This window comes from Anomalospiza imberbis, chromosome 14 (assembly GCF_031753505.1).
Source record: "Anomalospiza imberbis isolate Cuckoo-Finch-1a 21T00152 chromosome 14, ASM3175350v1, whole genome shotgun sequence".
Classification (NCBI taxonomy): Eukaryota; Metazoa; Chordata; class Aves; order Passeriformes; family Viduidae; genus Anomalospiza; species Anomalospiza imberbis.
In genome coordinates, this window is record NC_089694.1 from 9,647,270 (window position 1) to 9,670,472 (window position 23,203).

At 37.4% G+C, this 23,203-nt stretch overlaps 1 long non-coding RNA gene across 1 annotated transcript in view; it reads left to right on the forward strand.

Moving 5' to 3' along the window:
* Window positions 1-23,203, forward strand: part of LOC137482508 (uncharacterized) — a 189,136-nt gene that overhangs the window by 70,290 nt on the left and 95,643 nt on the right. Inside the window, exon 3 of the long non-coding RNA XR_011004105.1 lies at window positions 18,760-18,844. This is a non-coding gene — a long non-coding RNA (uncharacterized lncRNA). The remainder of the gene's footprint in view (window positions 1-18,759; window positions 18,845-23,203) is intronic.

Below are 23,203 nucleotides of genomic sequence, written 5' to 3' on the forward strand. Positions count from 1 at the left end.
CCTTTGTATCTCTGTTTTTTCAGTTTTATTTACATTTTATGCAATCTCATATTTTTCTTTCACCTTATCATAATGTTTTTAAACACGGTTGCTTCATGGTTAGATGGAAGGCTGGAACAAATTTCCCATTGCAGTTTCTTGTGGGTGTCTGTAGTTTGAAGTCAGCAAAACCTTCCTCATTCCAGCAGCATTGACTGATTCAATTTCAATGCATCTCTTTTCCATGTATGAACTGTATCACCAATATGCAGAAGGTCAGCTCACTAGAGCAAGGAATATTAACAGTGCATTTCAATTCTTTTTTGTGTTTTGCATCTAAATGACAGAATTGCTGTTGATGCATCACTCCATAGTCATATCTAATGTGTTTTCTTGGAGTTACATCTAACCTGAAGGCTTTTTGTCTCTGTTAGCAAATATTAAACAATCAGTGATAGCTTTTTCTGCCCACCTTTCCCTCCCCAACTGCAAGTTCATACTAAAAGCATCCATATTAACCTCAGCACATAAACCCAGCACTTTAATTCTTGCTGATCAGTGATATTCATATCAAGTTTGTGACCAAGTGACAAAAAATCCAAATGGAACTTCTGTGGTATGCAAAACCCACCCATATTTGAAGAAGGAAACTTCTCTGAAGAGAAGCTGTGGATTGCCAAAGAGGGAGTGCTGAATGCCCTCTGTCAGCCCAGCAGCAGCCTTCCTCGTGAAAAAAGAACTCCAAGTAGTGCAGTGGAGACACTCTGAGCATGCTGCAATAAGGAGTTTTCACTGCCATTCTACAGCTCTTTGTAAATCAATTAAAAGTAGAAAGCAGTCTAATCTCTCAGTTCTAAAATATCTTGAGGTATTTTTGCCACATCTTTCCTGACTGTTCTATAGAAAACTGGATATGACTGCGCCATGCTGAAACAAAAAAAAAAAGCCTACAAGTTTTCTCCAGGGGTATTTCAAAGAGCTAATCCTAATATCAGATTGAAAAAGCTCTGCTCTACAATTTTAATGTTTTGAAATGTAAATTGAGTCATTGAAATAATTTAACTTTATCTGATTGCTAATATTATAATAAGGAATTTGAGAAAACTTACAATTAAATTTTCTTACATCTTTCTTTCAGAATAGCTGTTTCTTTCACAATATATGTTCCTTTAAATATCTTTAATTATAAATAGTAAAAAGTGGACCTTCCTGAACATTACAGACTGCCTCAACAGCTGTAAAATAATGGTAGCTGTTGCATTGTTTTGCAATGAAAACGTGGCTCATAGTTTTATTTCAAGTAGTTCATTTAAAGAAAAAATACTTGTATTACTAAAACTCCTGTTGTTTTTTCTTGGGTCTTTATAGGTTTTTTTATCTCTTCAATAATTTCCATGTACTTCTTTAGCAAAAATACATATCTCAATGGCTTAGAACATACTTTTTCATTCTTCACTTCCTACATTGTAACTTCTGTCCTTTTGTTTTATCAGTTCGTTTTTCTTGTATGTCACATATTAATTTTATTGAAAAAGAACACATCTTTGTAATGAGTTATATCTGCTTTCACTAGCACCTAATATCACCCTGTGCTTACTCCAACCTTCACATTTAAAGACAATGAATCTGCTTCACTTTTGTTCTATAAATAAAGAAGCTAAATCTTAATTATCTTTTCTGTCTGTATTTAGCCATGCATATGAATGCTACTGATCACTATATATGTACTATTGAATTTAGTTTTAATCCCAAATTGTATTCTTCACAATAAATACCACAGTGAAAAAATTAACTTGTTTTTATATGGACACATGTCAAATGTTGAGACACCTGTCTTATTGATCTTGGTTTCCTTCAGACCAGAATTTCTGATTTATGACACTACCTTAGAGCTGTGCAAGCTTATATTTTCCTTTTATGCTTTCCTTATTCAGGCTGGATTCCCAAAGATAACATGCAAGTGTCAGGCATGAGATTTTACAATCCTCCTGTATTCCTTTCTTCATGAATTTGTAGCATGCTATAAAAGCCAAGCTGCTTAAAAGGATTTTATATTTTAGCCAAGCTTTCACCTCCTAAGTGTATAAGCCTTTACAAATATATCCTTAAATTTACAGTTAAAAACAGTTCATAATAAGAAAACTATCCACATTTTTTCCTCCATAGCAATGTTACAACTTCCTTTAAAATAAAATAAATTGCTTTGAGAGGAATTTTTGAAAACAAAGTCTAGAAGAAATGGCACTACATCAAGCTAAATAAATCTGTCTAAAAATACTTAAAGCAGTCTAATATTACATTAAAGATTCTGTTTAACTCCAAACAAGAACATCTAGTGTTTCCGTGGAAAGTCTTCCAGAATTCTCTGTGGCAAAGAGAGCAAAAGCTCGCAAGATCCTTTGAAATTTTTATTCATATGAAAAGAGGAATGTTGGGTCAGGGAAATTCACCTGAACAGAGTAAGGTGCTGTTCTGGGCTGCAGCACTGTATGTATGTAGCAGTGCAGTTCATATACCCTATCAGAAGGGGGGTTTGGTGAACCAGTAGCTTATTTTGTAGCTTTTTAACCTGTGGAATTTGTGGAACAGCCACAGTCAAAACGTGCCAATTTGACAAGTCAAGGAAATACATCATCAATACTTCTCTGGAGAATAAAGGGTGCTGTTGGATTTTCCCCTCAGATATTTCAAGATATTCTTATCATTTCTGAGGTGGGCTATGTCTTGGCTAAGTCATGCATGGCATTATGCCTGTGCTGTGAAATGCACTTTGTGCCCTGCTGGGAACAACATTAATGTCCTGGGTGCTACAAAGGACAGGTCATGCAGAAAACAGGATTGGACTGAAACCACATGTGAACAACGGACAGGTTTAAAATGTCACACCTTGGTGAATTTGTTTAGTTCTATAGGTTTTTATTCTAGCAGATTTAATGATATGCCTGTTTATATTAGCTATAGATAACTTTCTGGAGAAATTCTGATCCTCCCTACTTAATCCTTCTCCAACTTCTGCCTTCAGAGCTTTTTTTGTTATTCCCTTCTTCTGGAAAAGAAATACTTGCTACTTCATACTTCTCATTACCTCCAATAAAACATTCTTTTTTCAGTCTTCCCTGCAGAGTTTCCTTGCCAATGGGTACTGTACTACACCCACCTTTGCCTGAACTGCTGGCACCAGCTTCTGCAGAGCTTGAGGACAGATGGTATATATTATCTGGTTTTTGTGTGTTCTCAGAACCATTTATGGGCCTCTGTAAAGTTAATAAAATTTTTATTATTAATATTGCATTGGTTTTACCCCCTTTCCAACCAGAAGAATATTGCAAAAGGTGCTTATCTGGTTTTGGTGCTATTTAAATCAGGGGATTACAGAAAAACCAAAATGATTTTATGAAAATTATTTAGGTTTTTACATTTTTTAGAATTTTCTTCATTTCTTGGCTTTTGCTCCCACTCAGGCAGATTTTTCATTTTAATCGGATTGCTCTACCCATCCCAATTATGTTTTGTGCTTTGCATTGTGTCTCTTAGCAGCACCTCATTCCAGGAGAGGATAACTGGGAACCAGATATCTGAAAATGGAAAAGCTGAACAATAAGCAGCTAATGCATTGGGTCTGGATGCTTCCTAGGAGCCCCAGGGAAGCTGGCCACAGCACAGGCCCAGCAGAAGTTAAATACATCATTTTATGTCCCAGGGTAAGGTCCCCAGGAAGCTTAAGTCATTCTTAGACTATGTATAGCTTTTATCCTATGACAGAGGGGATTATTTTTGCACAGACCTCTTTTGCCTTGCATGGAAAGAGGAAAAACTGCTTACTGTGGTCAGAACACTATTGTGCTTTTACATGGAAAGCAAGCTATTTACTTTTGCTGGCATTATTCCCTTTTCCTCGGAGGAACTTGCATTTTATAGAGACAGCAGTCAACAAGGAGGCCATGCTGCTCCCCAGTTTGCTGCCATTAGCAAAATCAAGGGCAGCAATGGTTCAGAGCCCCTGAACAGGCAGCTCTTCACTCTTGCAGTCCAAATGAATTGTGAAAGCAGAGTCTAGCTTAGTCTCCATGGAGAAGGATGGCAAATTGTGTATTCTTGCACAACATATGTTTAGAGATTCTTTTTTCCTTTTTCTATCAGGCTTTTTCCTTCCATCTATGACCTCAAGCAGGCTGCTCCTTTGTCTCAAACCACCATTTGGCTACATGCTCGCTCTCCTTCCTTCAAAGCACCTGCTTTGATCTCCCTCAGCAGAGTGCCAGCAAAGCTGACAAAGGCAGAGGTTTGCCTTTTCATGTGCTTGCTAGATAGTTAGTCAAGAGCAGCAGAGAAACACTGTGCAACCTGTCAATGCAGTTTAAAAAACCATATTATTCTAAGTTGCCACAGAGGGCTTGTTCAGTGGAGCAGAAGTCCTCCAAGAACCAGTTCTCTGGGGCTGTTCTCCTCTCACATCAGAGGAAGACATTGCTAAGGCTTCCCCCACAAATGTTGCAGGGAATAAAATTAGCCTGCTGATCTCAGGAAAACTGCTTAAAATAAAGCAGTTATTGCCAGTTTGATTAAGTTCCACTTCATTTAACTTATCACAAAAGTATCAGTTTTCGTATTTGACAATTTCTGTAAGGAGAAATGATTTACTGAGGGCCACCTCATGCTCCTGCATCTAGCTCACAGAAGACCCCTCTCAGCATTTTCTGCCAAACTGAAGAAGGTGAAGAGTTAGCCACCTCTTTATATTAATATTTTTAGTATAACATCTGCCCATCTTGGTTTTCACTCTGTGATCAGAATTCCCTCAATTCTGAGTAAAAGCTGAGTAAGGACCTTGTGGTATTGCCTGTGGGTGCTTGGAGATGTCTGGCATCAGGCTGGAGTGAGCTGCTCTGAGATGAGCTCGTTCCCTGGTATTTCCTCCTGTCAGAGCCACAGATGTGCTTCATTTCATTAGGTGTAGCTGTGGGCATGCTGCCATCCACTCTACTGCTGACTTATCCCACTACTGCTGAAGGCCAAATAATCATAATCATTTCAAGTTGATAGCACAGTATATTTCCCCAGGGAATGCTATTCAAATTAAATCAGTCATACCAACAATAATTTTATAATTATATAAAGGGAACCCTCTACTTCAGTATTTTTTCTGAAAAAAAATTGTGCATTCTATCAAATGGTTATTGTTTCTTCCAGAGTCTTTTCTCCCTATAAATCTTGATACTCTCTGCCTTCTTTTATGTGAAAAAAAATCATTATTCTGATAATTAGCATGTGTAAGTGCAATCAATGTCAAAATAAAAACAAATGTAAATTTCAGAATTTATCTCTGATGTAGGCACTGGCTGCTACAAGATGATTTTCTGTTGTTGATGGCAATAAGTCATTGATTAGCCTCATTTTGAAAGCACTGAAGGCCAGATTAATTATTCCAGTCACACTCAATGGAGAATGAAATTTTCTCATGAAATTACCATGATTGATATTTCTTGGTCAGTCTCAGGCTCTGCAGCTCCAAGTTCAGCAAGGAGCTCTATTATGAATGTCCAGAGTAATTTCCTGGTGTCACTTGAATGCTTGTAGGAGCAGATGAGCATAAGGCCTGGAGAAAAACGGAGCCTGAGGGATCTGTTGTAGTAAGCTGGGACACAGGCTCGGAGAATCATGGAGTTGTTTGGGTTGGAAAGGACCCTAAGGCCCATCTAGTTCCAGGGCTTGGGAGTGAGGAGTGACAGCTGATCCCTTTGCAAATGGAATATTATTCAAATATAATGCCAGTCCTGCCTTTTTCTATTAATTCTCCCATTTTCTACAGCAAAGCAATAATTAGAGTAGAAAAATAACCTCATTTCTTCTATTTCAAGCAGATTGCTAAACATTTGTGATGCTCTGAGTTAGATAAGGAAAGCCAGTTTAGGAGCAGGATAAGGCCTCTTTTTAGGCTAGATCAAATTGATTGTGAAAGAATTAGAGCTAAAAGTGCTCCACCTTTTTAGAATGGGATGATTTATATCTCCTTTATGAACAGGAGATAAAATGTTCTGCTTCTTATACTCTCCACAGAAATAAAACAGAACTAAAAATAAGTCATCATGCAGACAAGTGTAAAATAGATCTCAAAGCAGAGAAGTATTCATGAGCAAATGAGTTAATGATTTCAGACTGGTTGGAGCATATACCAAAATATTAAACATAGCCTTTCCTAAGTGTGTGTGGTTTTATTCCACTACTAGCAATGAGTAGCATCAGATGGCAGGAACTGTGAAATCCTTCCCTGGATGAGACTGAATCAGGGTTTGAGACATAACTTCAGCAGCATGAAGGTGAACTTTGTATTTCCCTTCATCACTCATTTTCCTGTACTCTAGACAACTTAAATGTATATATATGCAATGACTGATTACTTTAAGCCAGTCAGGAAAGTTTTCCCAAGAGACATGAACGGTCGAAATCTAGTAATGAATTTGATTTTCAGTCACAGAAGACATCTGGATTTTATGCTTGTCTTAGTTTATCACATGTGTTCCTTTATCATCAAGGTCCAGTGAAAAGTTCAATTTCAGGAGATTTCTGGTGAGTAGGATAACAATTAAATTCTTGATCTAACTGTGACTGTGGCTTTTGTTCTGGTAGGTGGCTTTTTCTCTATCTTTAGAAAATCATTTAAAATTCAAATGAACACTTCTGCTCTCAGAGAGAGATAAAACTGATGTAAAGTTTTTATCATAGTATCCCATTCTCAGTTTGGCAGTTCCTGAGAAATAAAATACTGGGTTATATTGTAATCAGTCACTGGAATGTTTTGGAGGCTAAGGTTCTGCAAACAAAATTTCAGAATTAAGTTTGCCTGTCCATTTCAGCTGATCTAGAAAGAAATGCTTCTGCTCAGTTCAGTTTTGCTGGTCAGAAATGTACATCCTTTGCCTCTCATCAAAGAAGAAAAAGGTCTTTTCCATCATTAATTTCTGCATCTTCTTAAAATAGAATAAAATTACTTGTCCACTGCAAAATATGGGTTTCATTCCCAGCAACTGATTCATCAAAGTGTTCATTGCTACTTCTCATGTATTAGTCTCCTTCCATCACAAACCACATTAATGTAGCATATTGATGTAATTAGTCTTTTAACACCTACAGAGACACTGCACATGTCACGCTGCGCCTCATCAGTGCAATAAAGGTTACAGGGAGAGCTGTATCAAAGACCATGTGCATGCTGGATATACATGATCTTATAGTCCACTTTTTGTGCTATTTTTTGGCCCTTGAATTTACATCTGGCCATAGCCTGTGGCTGCACCTTAGAAGTCCTGAATAGCTGTAGGCAAGGACAGTGCTCAGCTCTCATTGAGAAGGTGGTACCTTTTTCTTCAGATTTTTTGATAACAGGGTGGTCTTGCTGTGCTGCTGCTGACTGGAAGATAATAATGTTGGGAGAGAAGCTATTGCTCCCCTAAGCTCCTTCTGTGGGTTTTGCCCCATACAGCATAAGGTCATCCATGCATCGGTGAGCACTGGCCACCCTCATGTCAGGAGACGTCTTTTGCCTTGGGCTGTCATTGCAGACATGCCTTGTTATTCATGAAATGCACTAATTAGGCATTCCCTTAATTATATGATTACAGTTTCCTCATCTTAGTGATTTTCCTGTGATTTGACTTGTGTGACATCAGTTTACTGCTTCTTCTGATTAGACATTTAAAATGCTTTCTTTTCAATTTTGAGTATTAATCTAGAAGTACAGGTTTCATAGTGTTTCCTTTCCCCAGGACAGTGATTTGACCTAAATATTGGAGCCTTCATTGTCATTATAGAGATATTGTTTCCTTCTTTGACCATGTCTAGCCATGAAGTTTTTGACCAAAATTTCAGGGTCATTAGAAAATGATGATTTCACTTAGCTGGGATTCTCTTGCACACCAGTTTCTCCTCAGTCAAACCCCCTTGCTCCTTTCTTCCCAGGGCATGCTACCAGCATTTGTTGGGTATGCCTTTGACCTTTAATAAACTAATTTATATTCCCTAATATAATTTTTTGCTTTTCAGTCTTTTCAACTCCTAGTTGCCCCACCTCTACATAATGAATTTGTTTTTTCCTTTCTTTTTTCCTTTTCTTTTGGTCTTATTTTTATCATATAAGGGATAATGGGAGCAAAAGAAATTATGTGATACTGCTTCTACTGATTAAATTAGAACTAGAGTGTCCCCTGCTTAGGGCAACCTTTAACAGCTTGGTAATGTGATAAACTGGAAACAGACAGACCAGTAAAACTTCTTTCTTTGCCTAAATTCTGTTTTCTGCTTACATTAACTACGTCATTACTATCCTCTGTGCTGGCAGCAATGCTTAGCATTAATCCAAATTAAAGAATTCATGAGACAAAGAAATAGTGACAAGCTTGGACTGGGCTATGACCAACATCATATGGATTTATAGGAGAAAGAAATGCAGCTATGAATAAATAGCCTTTCAGGAGTTAAATTCTGCGTTTACTTCTTTGACTCTGGGCACTGTTGCCTGAACTTTACTGCTGCTCTTTGAGATCAGCCTTTAGAGTTTAAAGTTTGTTCTTCAAATAACCAGTTTTCCAATTTTTTTAAAATGACTTTTATTAATACTGTTGCTATTGATAACACAGTTCACAGAAGACTCATGGGTAAGAATGCAAAGGCACACAAACCACATCCTCTCTGAGTGGCTGAAGACCAGGGCCCTGGGACAATTAATGTCAGATGACAGGAAAAACATTATCAAGGGGGAATAGTGTTTTAATTGTTCTTTAAGTATTATAATTAAACAATAACTGCAACATATACTGGTTGTTTGCCACTTGCACTCACTGGACTTGTATGTGGTAAAGCAATGGCATTGCCAGAATATATCTGAGTCTGCAGAAAATGGAAGAAGCTGTTGCTAGATTAATGTCAAGCTGACGGACCTGCACCTGCATGTCGGGGCTAACATGCTTTTTGGAATTTTTGATTTAAGGAAGGGAAGTTCTGGTTTTAGATCAAGTCTTGGAGGGCATCTCTCACCCTACACAGTTAATGACAGGGAAACCTTGGCCATTAAAATACTTCTGCTGCTTTACAGAACTGGGATGTCACCCTACATCCTGGTCCTAAGGAATAATTAAGCAACTAAAATATACAATTGTCATGCTCAAAATTATAGGTGAAAAAAATATTTTGAGAACATTGGAATATGCAGTAGATGTTTGAAGTACATCATCACTGTTAATGAACACAAAAGCCCAGGAGGAAATTTGGCATTTTGTCAAAATCTAAGTTATTAAAATACCATTCTGATGCTGACCTTTTGATTTCTTCATTAGATGCATACAAAGGGAACAGCTCAGTTTCAAAAACAGTATTTTGAAATTAAGAATGTCAGCAGCTTAAAATGAAATGTTTTCACTAAAATTTGGGTAACTTGTTTTGGTATTGTTGACTGGTATTTTTTAATCTTTTTCCATTACTTGTATTCACTCAGTTTTGGACCCTCCAAAAGTTCACATCCTGAAATTCCTTGCAGACTAAAAATTTCATTGGCCAAAATCTTGCATACTGTATATTACATCTGGCACCTCCTGTGGTACTAAAACCTGTCTAAATATACAGAAAGATGATTTGTCTTTAGTGTTACATAATTTGAGATTTTCGATACTGAGATTTTCTGAGATGCAGCTGATCAGTGTTTTCTGGACTTTTGGAGGCCCTTCTGTATTAGAAGTAATTTTTTTTTTACCAATCTCTACTGCATGAAGCTCCAGTGGAAAGTAACCATCAGCTACTGAACTCACACTTTGGGAAAGAATTAGGCAAGGTTCATTTGTATATTTTTCTTCATTTTCCATAAATCAGATTTTGGTGCTTTTAGGATGAAATGCCTTCTTTTATGGTGGGAACATAAAGAAGATAGTAATTTCTGGGATTCTGGGTGGGACCTGAAGATGATGGGGTTCATAGATTTCATGAGCATTTGAATAATGAAGGGTTGTTTTGACATCTGTGGGAGCGTCTGCAAGATTACACTTTAAATTCTCACATTCGACCTTCCAATATAATTTCAAAATGACAATAATGCAATCTTATTGCAAATAGGAACAGTTGGTTCCTTAAATGAAAATGACTGGTAATTGCAATTTTATTTTTTATTAGAAAGATAATTAATTTTTTTCCCAAGCAATTTACAATAATGCCTGTGCATTCAGGTGTTGCTACTGTCAGAGACCACTAAATATTTGAACACCTTTTTTCTTTGATGGGACAGCAACAGCTAAATCCCAAACCACAGATTTTTGTTAGAAGCATCTGTGTTTGAGTTATTTTCAGGTACTTAGGGAAGAGACAGGAGACAGAAGAGGTTTCTCATTCACTCCCAGCCACTTGCTGGCCCTGCAGTTGGTGGCCAGGGCTGTTCTCAGCAGTGCTGCTGGTGGAGAAAAGCAGTGAGTTCCTAAAGCACTGAGGCTCGGTCCTACCATCACATCCTCAGAAAAACAGAGTAGGGGAAACTCATGGATTATTCCTGTGAGTAGGAAAGAGACTAAATTTATGGGTAAAAAACTTTGCTTAGGAAATATTACTGTTTGGTTTTGAATATTACAGTATGGTCAAAATCTCATCCTGACTCTGCTGAAGCTGTTGAAGGATATTGGCTTGTGCTGAAGTCAGCAATGGGGGCTGTTCTTTGCAGCCAGTGAAATCTTCCCTGTATTTCAGTGACAAATATGTGGTTATTATCATAGCACTACTGTATTCATTATCTCAATGGGAAGAATGACAAATGTAGTGCCAACAGGGAGATATATATACATATATATGGCTAAATTTACAGAATGTGTCTTGAACCACTTATGTTGTACAGGTCAGTGACAGTCAAACACTGAGGGACCTTCCTTGTTTTTTGTTCCTCTCCTGGATTTCCTATTCTCTTATAGCAAAGTAAAACAAGCTTTAAATCTCAAACACTTTTGGATGGATTGATATACTCTACCCATGTTAAAAGACACTCAGTTAGGGATGATACACACCCAAACTGTGTTTATGAGCCATAAACTAAGAGACAAACTCGAGATCTGTAATTCTACTAAAATCACAGTAAGTTGCACGGATGCAGAGACGTGTGCCAGACAGAAGACAGTATTTTGCATGTAAAACACAATGCAGAAGGTGCAGCCTGGTGCTCTGTACCTGGTTGGAGCAGTGCTGCAGTGCAATCCCAGATTGTTTCAGTGCTATTCAGTGCTTCAGTCACAGAGATACTGCTTTATAGTACATTTTCACTGTTATTCATGCTAACATTTTAATAATAAAAGTATGTCTTCCATTCCAGTATCTCAAAATATTTGTGAAGTGCTATAGTTAAGTTCTAGGGGACTAACTTGCAGAGTTTTGCACATATACTTTTTATTACATTTCATTTTTGCAACTTCCAACATCGATCTACAGCTTTATAGTAAGAGTGATAAAAATATATTATGTATTTCATGTGATCATTTGTATGACTCAGTACCTGTAAATGCAACTGATATGATTGAAGAATGAAATTGCACAGTTGCTCTGAAAACAAGGCTGCTTGTGTGACTAAATGGCAATTTGGTTTTGTGACATCAGGGGACATTTCACATATTTTGTTTCAGCATGTCACATCAAGTCATTAAGAACAATTACTATTCCTTTTTAAATCAGTAAAGGTACAATATTTTCAAGCATATATATCCTTGTTCCCCCACCCACCTCTATTTCTTTTTTCTCCCTGTAATCTAAGCACAAGATTTCAGATTTTTCTTATGTGCTCCCTACAGGAGCTGGGTAAGTCTCAGAACCAAAGAGTTCTTGTTTAGCTCCTCTCTGGAGCCTGGACCAGATGGTACAAAAGAACACACATCCCCAAGGAGCTGCACAAAAATTCTGTGGAGGCCTGGTACACAGTGGAGCTGTACTGCCTAAAACATTTGCATAAATCTTCCTGCAGTTCCATTAAACAATGTCTGTGGCTGGGTCAAAATGAAAGTTTTGGAGTGCTTCTAGCTGGGGTCTTCTTTCATTTGATTTTTAGAATTTCTTTAGATACAAAACAAAGATAAGGTTATGTGGGAATTCAGACTTTCTTTCACAAACCACAAAGAATAAAAACTTTTTTTTTAATGAAATACTGGTATGACCAGAATTTCTGGGTCTGTTTTGAATGACTTAATTTGTTTCAAGATGATCAGTCAATGAAAATGCATTCAACTCGTCTGCACCCTACTTCCAGTTCTCATTTGCTCCTTCAAGATAGATCTGCCCACTAAGCATCATTTTGGTGAGTTTTTAGATGCAGGAACTCTCTGAAAAAGATTTCACTTTAGTTTCCACCCAAATGATTTCAATCCATGTATGCTCATGAAAGAATACTGTGAATCACTTGCCTATTCAGCTCTTCTCCAGCTCTCATTCTCAGCAGTGCTGACAATGATAACACAACAGTACTTTTGGTCCCAGATTCAGGTTCATCTACCAGGAATTACTACTGCTGTGTCTGTTAAAGCTTTCTCAGTTGTAAAAAGAAAATCAATATTCATTTGATGTTTGTAGCTTGAACTACACCAGGTAGAAATGTAACAATATTGCTGTTGTCAGCATAAGTCCAGAACTGAGCTGACAAACAGAAATTCAGAGGAATGAGTGAAAAAGCTTGTTAGTATGCCTGTTGTTACCCAAGGAAGAAGTGAGCATTTGAACATTACCAAAAATGCTTTTTCAGTAGAAGATTTGGTTACACAGCTCTTGTTCAAGGGGATATTTTTTTTAAAGATCTATTTGTTAAAGAACTTATTAAATGTAATAGTTGGAAAGGGGGGCCTTAAAAATGCAGAATAATGCTTTTTAACACTTCTTCCCCATTTGCTTCATTTAAGTATTCCATTTGACTGAAAGTGAGAGTGTGTGCTGCTCTGCTGTTTTTACTTTTCTTTTCTTGCTTATCTTCCTAAAGAGAGAGAACCAGGGACTCCTTCAATTCATGCCTTTGATCAAGTCTTGCTCTTTTTCTGAGAATATCAGAATTCTGGGCCCTCAAGTTAAATTTTTTCAGGCTTTGTTTTCTTTTAAATACAAATATATTTCTAACTGAAGAGTCCTATTTTCAAAAGTGTGTAACACACTTTGAAAGAGGATTGTAGCACATTTGTAAATATGTTTTAGTCTCTTTTCGGGTTGAAAAATTCAACTTCCCTAAATATAAATACAGTATTTCTGTGTCTAATGTAAGCACAGAGTCATGGGAAGTGAATTCCTTGATAATAAGGAAAGACCTAAAAATCACTGGGCAGAATCTATCACAAGCTGTGACAGAGAAATTGGCATGGGAGAGATATTCCATTCTTAGCCCCCAGAGCCAATCTGCAGGTTCATTTTGCTACAAAATCTCAATTACTTGTGCAGGTATTCCTTCAGTAACATTTGTCTGTCCTTCTTGTATCAAAGACTGCATAAAACTGTGATGGAAAAAATGAAGATGTAATTAAAATAGATATGCAATGTAGAAAACAATAGTAATTTGCAAGAATGGAAATCCTTCCTAGTGAAGCCGTGCTCTTGACCCTGGAAGGGATCCTGCCTGAGCTACCATAGCTCTTGGCTGTGTACAAAATGAGAAGCAGAGGCACAGTCCGTAGAGACTCACCTGGGAGAGCTCAAACCTCCAGGGGAACAGCATTTTCCTGCTTCTCAGTGGTCATGGGAGCCTTGGAAAGCTGCTTCTGGCAGCGAAGGCAGCACCTCGCAGGGGGACATCAAAGGACAGGTGTGAGAGTTGAAGCAAAGCTTCTCCCAAAATATGTTATGTTTCCCTGATCCTTTGAAAACGTGAAGGTGTAAAAAGCTGCTCAGTTCAGTGGGTACCACCCAAAGAGTATGGGAAAGGAAGTTTTTAATTAGGGACTTCTTAAAATCAAAGCCATGCGAATTTAAAAGCAGGAAGGTAAGGTAAGGGGTGGTGTGTGTGAAATCATTTGTGCTGATTTTAAAAACAGTGACCAAATTAATCAGACCCAGATGCAACATTGCTGAAGTTTTGTTTCAAACTACAGCTCTGATTTGCAAGCTAATGCTTTCATTGCAAAGATGTGGCTTTTTTGGTAATTTTTTTTTTAATTCTCCAGTTTTAATTTTGTTCAGATCAAGTGCTTTTGATATATTTAGCAAAAATGTTCTTACTGAGATTTAAAAATATCAGGGTTCTTCAAACGAACTTTATGCAAAGTTGTCAGAAACCCACTCTACTGGCTAAACTGTCAGGTAACTTTATTTCCTGGGAGGAGGAAGTTGGATATAGATTGTACTCATAAGATGATTCATGTGTTTCTTGCTCATCTCCCAACTGCTTCCCTCCTACATAAAATACAAGATGCACTTTCTCCTACAGATGTCTGTGCAAGTCAGTCTCACACACATTTTATTTCTGTACACAGATAGGTGAACAATCCAGATATAAACAGATTAAAATAGTTTGACAAGGAATACAGTTCTTCGAATTTTAGTTGATCCAGTAAATCTTCTGCATTTCTGCTGATTTGAACCAAAAAAACTCAAACAAGATCCTTGAGATTATTTTATTCTAGAGTTCAAAAATGTATGGTTTTGTGCCATGTTTTGAGGATTAATATATGCCAGTCTCTTAAACATAAGCAGAATTTCTTCTCTTTCAAAGGAGTGTAAGCATTTTAAAAACACAAAATAATCCTGAATTGATTTACAGTGATTAGAAATGCTGTTCATATAGCCTGCTTTTTGGCAATGTGCAAGTGTAGTATCTGATGTGAAAATACTGTATTCAGAGCATAAGGGGTCCAGTTCTGCCAGCTCTTCCATTCAGACAGTTCCATTATGAAAAATAAAAATTCTTAGGTGGGATTAAACTTTGCTACACAATACAGAAATATTTTATCATACTAAGAAGATAATGAGTAGACTTTTTTTTTTTTCCAAATGCATGAAAAAGAAGGAAGATCTTTGTTCTTTTTTCCATAAAAACACAGTTTTCAATGCATATGTCATTTAGTAATATGTCTGTAAATATAGGAAGGGTAGCAATTTTATAAAAACGACCCCCCAAATAATATTTTAGTATTCAAGAATGGAATGCATGACACTAAGGTACATTTATCCTATAAATTGTCTTGCACTGAAATTGGGAATCATCTAATATAATGACAAAAAGCTCCTCCAAAGGATAAAGTGATTCAGCTGACAAACTGGCAATTACTCACACCAACTTTTCAAGTCTGTCTTTAAATAAAACATTAGTTAAAACATTACGGTATATGCCTCGTGTCATCCACAGCAAGATGAATGCTGCATTACCTTCTATCAGTTACTTTCAATTAAAAATATTTAAAAGCATGTTGATGTAGCTGGAAATGCACAGGCTTTAGATTTTTGGAACAGTGAGATTTACTTTTTGGTGATGACTAGCAAAGATTAATGAAATGGGTATATTAGTTAATTTGAAGGTTACAGAGTTTTATTCATTCATAGGAAATCTACATCCAATATATACTTCAAACCACCATTGATCATAACTACTGTAATTGCAGACCCAAATAAAGCCAGATTGGATTGCCTTTATTTGCCCAGTTGTTTTCTGCCCCATGCACTGGTTAGATATTTACAGCACTGGTGATTCTTTGGTTGCTCTTTTCAGCACACCGGCTCTAGGATAACAAAGCACCATGGCCAATGAATATTACCAGAAGGCATTAATCCAGTCAGTTTAGCATAATTTATTAGGCAGCACACAAACTAATAATCTGTTCCTGTGTTAAATATTATGACAGTGAAGAAGAGAAAGATCCCATTTTTTAAGCTGAAAGAACGTTCAAGGCAGGATTTTTTGAAAGAGGCCATATATTTAACTTAGTTAATTGTTATGGTTAGAAATGAGGTTTGCACACAGCTCCTTGTATATGCATCTAGTGTCCCTGAAGAAGAGAGCTAAAGAATACCATATGTACCTGAAAACTTAACTTTTTTCTCCCCTCAGAGGTACCACCTGGGGTAATAACAGTCCTATGTCTGCCTTTGGACCTCAGTGTCTTAGACTGATATAGCAACAACCACACTGTTAAAGCTGTGTGTGCATCACGTTAAATGTCAATGTCCTGTGGAGGTATAAGATTTGGCAGAGGATTGATAGCAAGCACCCTATCATCTGCTAAAATAAATGGATTGCATACTACTAAATCCTTAGGATAATTTAAAATCTGGGTGTAAATGCCTTGCTTACCAAGGGCATTCTGCTAGAAATTAGCCAAAATTATATCTCAAATTAAAAGCAATAAAAGTAAGAAAAGCGTATCTTAGTCACCACAAATGAAATGGATATGAATTTCTAACCTCTCTGAGGAACACTGGGCACAATTCTGTGAGCAACACCTTGAGTTTGTGGTGCATTTTGAATCTTAAGGCACAGTGAGTGGGAAGTCATTATTAGGACCCAGCAGTCTGTGCCAATTATCTACCAGAACATGTACTGGTTTTCAACATATATATGATCAAGGTCCCACTGTATTCTGTTCTTGTGTTAGTCTGTCTATGTAGAATTACATCTTAATCAAAGCTCTTTGCTCCTGCTCTCACCTGCATCTCCTGCTCACCTTAACGGCAAAAGGAGTCAGCTAAAAACCAGGTCTGTCTGGGGTGGGAGGAGTGTGCAGCTGGGGGTGCTGCCCTGAGTGTTATCCTCACACCCACCTGCCAGAAAGCCCCAACCCCATAACAAAGGGGTGACCCTGCTTTCTAGCTGCAGCTCTCTCAATAGACGTCAGTGGAGGAGTCCTTTTTTTTGATTGCTTGTTTACTCCCTCAACAAGGAACTGGCATATTTAAGACTTGGGACAAAATGAAAATGGAATGAAACCCCAGCACGCAGAATTGCTAAGGGAACAGAAGCTGGACTTTGGAATTTTGAGTTTCCTCTACTCCAGGAAACCTTTTTCTTATTTGTAAAGGTTCAATATAAACTGAAGAAGGAGTGATTTTTACAGAGTTGTAACAGCTTTCAGAAGAGCTGAATGACAGGACAAGGGTGAGTGGTTTTAAATTAGCTATTATAAAGAAATTCTTTACTCTGAGCTTGGCGAAGCCCCAGCACAGGGCACCCAGAGAAGCTGTGGAAGCCCCACACCTGGAAAAATGTTCAAGGCCAGGTTGGACAGGGCTTGTGGAAGGTGTCCCTGCCCACGGCAGGGAGTTGGAACTGGTCCCTTCCAACCCAAACCATTCTCTGATTCTATGTTTAGTGAAACAAAGTTACAGCTACAGAAAATAATTCTCTCTGAACTCTTCTGGATATATTTTTGGGCATAAAACCATGTACTAGTACTCAGCAAAGATGAGATAAAATTGTGACATTAGAAACATTTTTTGTTCTCTCAGTGTTTTATAGAAGTTTTCAGACATTAAAATTACCTGTTCAGAACTTCAGAATTTCAACTTCCTTCATGGTTATTAATTTATACTGGCTTTAGTTAACCTACATGGGGTAATTTAGTATTCTCTGAATTTTTAATATCTTTTCAAGATTGATATTTATTATGTGTTTACAACATTCTGTTTGAATGCTATTAAGCAGTGTGGTAACAAAATAATGTAGTATATCTGCTACAGCATGCTCAATAATGTATACAATTGTTTCTCTGAGAAAGAAAGAAGCCTTGGGTATTGAGAGGCTCTAAGCAGGAGGCCGTGCTGACAGAAGGGAATTTGGGATAGCAGGGCTCCTTCAAGGTCCTCAAGAATAAGATCGGAATTTATTTGTAACATGTTTACTATAATTGAAGTTAGTAGCTGCCTCTACTAGCAGCATTACTCCCACTAAAAAAAAATCTCAAGAACAGTTCATAGAAACTCATAACCAAAATTAAATTGTGAGCTGAGATGGTGAAGTAAACTATCAAAGGTGTTGCGTATCCAGATTACCTCTTAAGATCTGCTATCCTTCTCCTCCTATTTCCCTTCTGTCTCTTTTTGGCTGCTGACTGTAATGTCTGCACATACATCCTAATGTCTATGGGGCTCTGTATGGGTGGTAATAAATAATTGTATCTCCAACTGATGTTCCTAGAAATGACAGCTTCTGAAATATAGTCAGTAATCTGACATATAAATCTTCCTTTGGAATCTCAGCAAATTCTACTTCTCTTCTAGATTTGTCAGCTGCCTTTCAGATTCATGATCTCTGTGCTTTGGTTGATGTATCTTTCAAATCACATGGGAGAATCAAAGTTGCCCTTGTTGGATCCCATTAGACTCTTTTTAAGAAACCCCAGGGGCCTTCACAAGGCAATAGACTCCCAGAGTCTGTGCTCTTGAGTTGCTCATTATTCCTGCACGGGTTTCAGAAAAATGACTGTGCAGCTCTCTCATCTCGGGACCAGTGCAAATCCAGATGAAAATTAGAGGATTCTTGATTACAAGGTGGCCAAAGCTTAAAAAAATGATACAAACAATATTGACCCTTCCAAATTTTTTTTTTTATTCTTCTTTTATTGGAAGGAGTGGTGGTGGTGGTGGGTGTTTGGGTTTTTTTTTTTTTAATTTCATTTTTTTAAGACATTGGGGCAGATCTGAGTGGTTGTTCATTTTATACTTCTGGTTCTTAACTAAGCACATTGTTCTAATAGCCCACCTAGCACACTCTCTTATCTAAATAAGGAGACTGCTACAGCGTGTAAAAATAAAGTTAAGTAGGTAAATCCAACATGTGAATGAATGTTCTCTCCATTTTTCCTTGTACAGGAATTTAAAATTGTGCAGTGGTGCTGATGTGGATTCCTGAGGCTCTGGAACAGGACAACCAATCACACAGGAGTCTGGCATTCATGTGAGTCTGCTGTTCTCTTGATGCCAAACAAAATATCCTCCCGGGTTTCCAGACAATTTTTAAGATTAAATAGAACAATCAAACTTAATTAACATATTTTATCAGTTAGATGACTCCAAATGTTTTTATGAGAGTTGGAGAGTACATTTGAATGATTTAGATGGTTTTCATTTCTTAGCAGGAGCTAGACCTTTGTTTATGGTAAGTCAACATACCTGCACCTGCTGAGACTCTTGCTCTACATCTCAAATGAATTCAGCACTTTGTAATTTGCTGGATAGAGAGAGGTGCACAAAAATGACTGGGGTTCTGTGCTCATTTGTAACAGGGCAGATGTGCTCCAATGCAAAGCAACCACTGGAAATGCTTCAATTTGATGTATTGTTTCATTGAGGGTAGGGATTTGGAAAAGGGGGCTCCTTTGGCACTGTAACAAATGGTTTACCAGATCATGCTGGAAGTTTAAACCTAGGTAACGTAAAGATCCTTTAGCTTATTGGTCTTAATCAGATATCCTCTCCAGTTTTATAAAATATGTGCGTGCCAGAGTGATATAAAGAGTGTTGTTCTCCTGTGGTTCCTTATCTTTGGTCCCTTATCTTCAGTCCATTATCTCAACATGCATTTGATTTTTCCCCTCTGAAATGCCCAGTAATTTCAGAGCTGAAAGCAAATCCTTCCAAATAAAAGTTTTGGCCCCAGTATATCCAGAATGAATAGTAAAATACTAAGGAATGACAGCAAATAATACATGAAGCTTTGGAATATTAGGTCTAGAGCCAAAATATACAAGTGTCAAAGATGCAAGGTGGAAGAACAGGAAAGCTTTTGTCATCTGCTGTGGCAGTTGGGGAAATTTGGAATCATTTTCTCTACTTTTATTGGCCAAGGAGCAAGGGATCCATGTCTTCTTGCAGTTCCTTGCATATACTGTTTCAATTCAGAGTTTTACTTATGTGATCTTGAATAATCTGGAAGGAAGTAAAGGGCAGCCTGTTTACAGAAAAAGGGCTTTTGTGCTGATGTTCATAAGGTGGCACCAGCACCATAGGGTGGACAGTGTCAGGACATGTATAACCTCTGGATATTTTAAGGAAAATATCAGGCCACAAGAATAAAATTTGAAGGCAAAAAGATCTCCAAGTGTGCAAATAACATACTCAAACAATATGGGAGATAGATTATTAAGTCTTTTCTAGAAAAATCTGCTTCTGATAGAATGGAACGAGGGAAGAAAAGTCAGGATTTAGGCTCCTGAGAGTGAGCTATAAATGTGCTGTAAAAAATGGGACAGCTGTATGTGATTCTTTACTGTTCTTACTGGGCTGAACATGCATTAAATTAAGAATTCTGTGGGTTTGTTACACATCAAGCTGAAAGCTTATTTCTGTATGCTGCAATAACCAGGTAAGAATGCAGTTACACATATAAATACAGGCTAATTGCTATCAGCAGTCATGTTTTGAAGATCATGCATTTTTTATGCATAGTAAGCTGCTAAAATATCCTTACTAGTTATTTCTGCATCATAGCAGCCCTATTGGAAAAGCACTAGCAAAAAGGTATTCCATTTTAGGATTTCCACCAAGACTTTTCAAGCTCCTGGTAAAGGTGCAAGAGGGATGTGACAGACATTGCATTAACATAAAGCTCAGAATACTTACTGCCTTCTGCTTCCCAGGGAAGCAGTCACTCAGGTTCCTGTAAAGGCAAAAAGCATAAAGAGACTGGGGTCTGTTATCAGCCCTCTCCGGCAGAGCTGAGATACAGAGCGCTCTGCTTAATATTGCTTATCACTAATTTTGTGTGTGATAACTGAAGCATGAACAATATCCAAGCAGGAAGCAAACTAGATCTATAGCTGCACAGTCAAGCCTATCAAAATATATTGCTGAGCTCCTACAGGCAAACAGTTCTGCAGAATATCAGTTGAAACAGGATGTTCCAGATCACTGGGCCTCCACTCACCGTATGCTTGTGCAGCCTTACCTGTAATAGCAAATAGCTGTGCTCAAGGGCAGGATGAATTAAAAATTAGGAAGGGATGTTGGAGTGAACCTGAATGATATCGAAAACTGATGGGCTTTTCTACTTGCTATGTCCCTCTGAGTTGTGAGGCGATGATGATGAAGTCATGGGTCTTGCTGAAATAGCTCACATGAGTGAGGAGTGTAATATTACTCTTAGAAATCTGTATTTGCAGAGCCATGCTGAGGAGATTACCCTGGAGAAAATCCACTCTTGCCTATGTCTTCATTCTATGAGAGAAATAAGAGAGAAAATGATGGTGTTGCTCTGTGGCTTGTCTGTTTAAACCAGAAATGTTCTCTCTTCTAAGCTTATCCTGTACAGGAGGAATCATCTGTGTGTTTTGAGCCATGTACAGGCAAACATTTTCTCTGAGAACATGGGATACATGGTGGGATTTCCTGACAGTCCCTGCATCCTTCATGCACCTGTGTTAGCTGTGGGTTACAAACCTTACAATGATGAAGAGCATAAAAATGCTGTCTGGTTTTAAAGCAGATCCTAAGGATCGTTGTGATTTTTTTCTGTTTCTAGAGTGAGGAAACACTAAGCAAAATGTCAAAAGGAAAATAGTAACATCTTGGTTTATAATAATGAGTAAAATACATTATTTTTTTACATGGTGACATGTAAATACAAACTATTTTTCTGGGAATTATTGCACAAATGCTACAATTCGACTATTGTGAAGAAACACATGCAGTTGATTTTCCCTGTTCTTTTAGAAGCAAAAGGTATATGACAGCTCTTAGAGGAAGTAATTGAAAAATTTAGCTAGATGTAATGTCTATTAATGTAACATTTTTCCTATATATAATGCTAAAAAATATTCAAAAAGTTTCAAGGCTTGAGGACTGAGGTACAAACAGGCCCAGCAACATCTAACAGTTTTGAAATTTCAAGTTGTTTTTTTTTTTTTTTCTTAGGAGGGGGAGGATGTTTTGGCATAATTCCAACAAAAAAGCTTATAAGCAAAGAGATATCACTGTGTGTTTACCTTACTTCCCATTTCATTTGATTTTTTTATCAAATCAATTTTATCTGAGTGAATGGGTCCCAGCACCTCCCGAGAACCTTGGTAGGTTGGAACTGAGCTACCACTGAAGTGTTAAAAATTGAGAGAATAAAATTGCAAGGCAAAGGGAACAGGGGTGTTGTCTCCCTTTGGTGTGTGCTCCAGTCAGTGCACTGTAACGCCCCTATGTCTTGCTGTGAGTTAAACATCATTTTGCCACTGGCAGATAATCTCCACAAAGGCTCTTCCCTGTTGGCCAGTGGCTTGGGAATCCAGCTGGGGAATCCAGCTGGGGAGAGAGTCCAGGCAGGATTGTCATGAGCTCCCTGTGAAATCTGTTCAGTAAATGGGGTTCTATACCCAATGTTGATCTGGTTAAACCAGATCTCAGGCTGTACACGTGTAGTGTTAGCACATTTTCCCCCAGAAATATTTTTCTCCTTTTATTCTAAAAATCAATGTTTTTATGATTAATCTTGATGTCAATGACATTTTTTTCCTCTTTAAATGTGCCCTTCTTGTAATACTGAAGGAAATAACAAGCTAGTGCCAAGTGCAAGTCAAATAAATGGGCAATTGCTAAGGGAAAATACTAGCAACTGCTATAAAATAATATGCCATTAACAGCATTTTATTTTGACCATAAATGGCAATAATTATTCTTTTATTAATATTTCAGAAGACTGGGAAAGGTTATTGGGACAGGATGAGATCGGAAATTGTTCAATTTAACTGTACTTCCTTCACACTAGAAACTCTGACAATGCCATTTTCCTTTTTAAAGCACGATTTGTCATTTCTGTCCAAATAATTAGTTTAGGCAGTATGTAAATGCTCTTGTGATACCAGCTGCAACTTCATCATTCTAATAAGTGTATGGAAAATGCATAGAAATAAACTTATGGAGTAACTGGTAGTGCGAAAAGTATCCCAAGTAAGTTTCTAACAGAGCTCTGTAGGCCATGGCATGAATTTCATGCTTGGTGAAAATCCTCTGTTGCTTAGACCATCTTGATAACCAGAATAAAATGATGAATTTGTTCTCATTAATTAAACATATTACCTAAATATTGTGTTGGATCATGAATACTCTTACATCTTTGCTGTTTTTCATTTCTGTGTTGTGAAAAGTCTTACAGAGCAAGAGATGTGTTTTGAAGGGGGAAGAATTAGAAAATACTTTGAAAATTTTAAAGAAAACATTTCAAATAGTTCCTTTTTCCTAAGAGCAAAATTACAATGCACTTAAGAGAAAGAGAAATGTCAGTCAAAATAACAAAACCAATATTAATAATGACCTCTAAAAGATTTGCATT